This window comes from Mus caroli, chromosome 5, assembly GCF_900094665.2.
Source record: "Mus caroli chromosome 5, CAROLI_EIJ_v1.1, whole genome shotgun sequence".
NCBI lineage: Eukaryota > Metazoa > Chordata > Mammalia > Rodentia > Muridae > Mus > Mus caroli.
In genome coordinates this window covers 9,604,797-9,606,959 of record NC_034574.1, presented here as the reverse complement: position 1 = coordinate 9,606,959, position 2,163 = coordinate 9,604,797, and positions in this window count along the sequence as shown.

Below are 2,163 nucleotides of genomic sequence, written 5' to 3'. Positions count from 1 at the left end.
TACAAGTTTATGAAGATAATATAATTCCTTAAAGGGGAAATTTCTTAAAATCCCTTAAAGAAATTGAAGAAAAGAAAGCCAAGAAAAGGCAAACAGGTGAAGAAAACTGTCAAAGACATGGAAATGAAAATAAAAGCAATAAAGAAAACATAACTGAGAGAATTCCGAAAATGGAACATCTAGGTAAGCAAATAGGAATTACAGATGCAGCCATCACCAGCAAAATACAGACCTGGAAGAAAGAATCCTAAGGGTTGAATATAGGATAGAAGAAATAAATTCATTAGTCAAAGAAAATGTTAAATCTAAAAAGTCCCTAACATAAAACATTAAGGAAATATGGTACACTATGTAAAAACAAAAACAAAAACAAGAAACAAAAACAAAAACAAAAAAACCTGTGGCAGTTTGCCTCACCTTAGGCTGGTTGGCGAGCCTGGCATTTAATTCAGAGTTGAACTAAAGCTGCCTGGTGTCTGCTCGCTGGAAGTACTGGACGGTAGCTGCTGGGTTGTGCCTGGTCCCTGCTTACCTAGAGAACTGCTCTGCAGATGCTAAGTGGTATTGGTGTTTGCTGCAGGACTGAACTACTGCCAAAGATTAACTTCACCCCCAAAGAACTATGCTGAACAGGCCCATTTCCCCACGTTCTAATAACTTTTCTCTTCCACTACCTCTGCTGGGTGGTGGGCTAGAAGAGAGGTTGAATCCTTATTAAAAGTAGGTTGCAAAAATTTTATGCTGAGAGAGGGAGAGGGAGGGGAAGGGGGAGGGGGAAAGGAGAGGGTGGAGGGAAAAGGAGGAGGGGAAGAGAGGAGGGAAAGGGAGAGGGAGAGAGAGCTCTCAGAAGTCAGGGAACGCCATGGAAGAACACTCAGAAAAGAGGAAGGGAGAGAGAGGTCATTAAAAACCCCAGGAGAATAAGTTCTAAAACAACAGAGCAAAGCTTATATGGACTCACATAGACTAAATCCAAAAACCAGGGCCTATACAGTCTGTATACCAGGTCCTCTGCTTATATACTAGTGATAGACCAAGATTTTGGGTTCAGACTCCATGTTAGAAAACCCGACCTAAGTTTAACTCAAGTAAACTAATAGGCCAGTACCTAGTTCCTGCTTCCAGGATACCCCACAACAAAACCTAAGCCTAGCTCCAGTTTCCAAGGTACCCCCCAACAAGACCTGAATCTCTAGGTTATTTATCCCAACAAATCCAGCATCTAGCACCAGTTTCCAGGTTATTGCCCAACAAATCTGCACCTTTAGTTTGCAAGCCTGTACCTGACACGTCACTTGCTAACAACCACCAACCAGGAGAAAAGCAGAAGTTAAGTTTAGGTTTGGCTCCAGCACCAGCCAATTATGTTAAAGGCCACAGTAACTCCCCAATTAGACACTTGCAAGGCAAGAAATACTGCTTGCTTACCATTTTCAATAAAACTTTGTCCTGATGGGTCTACAGGGCTTTTTCTCCACTGGAATCATCCTGTGGGTTGGCAGTAAGATAAGCCCCAAGCTTGAGTTTATGAATAAATACCCTGGTGTGATTGCATCTGATTGGCTCCTGATTGGTCTTTTGGGATTCACGAATGATTCCTGGTAATACACTAATAACTTTCAAAGAATCGTTGGATCATATTTCAAAAATCTCTACTCCACAATATTGGCAAATCTAAAAGAAATGGAAAATTTCTTGATAGATACCATTTGCCAAACTTAAATCAAAATCACATAAACAACTTAAATATACATATAACCCTCAAGGAAATAGAAGAAATCACTAATAGTCTCACAAACAAAGAAAGGCTAGGGACAAACGGTTTTAGTGCAGAATTTTACCAGACTTTCTTTTTTTTTTAATTTTTAAAAATTTTCTTTATTAGATATTTTCTTCATTTACATTTCTATTACTATCCCCAAAGTCCCCTATACCCTCTCCCTGCCCTGTTCCCCTACCCACCCATTCCCACTTCTTGGCCCTGGCGTTCCCCTGTACTGGGGCATATAAAGTTTGCAAGACAAAGGGGCCTCTCTTCCCAATGATGGCCAACTAGGCCATCTTCTGCTACATATGCAGCTAGAGATACGAGCTCTGGGGGTACTGGTTAGTTCATATTGTTGTTCCACCTATAGGGTTGCAGACCCCTTCAGCTCCTTGGGT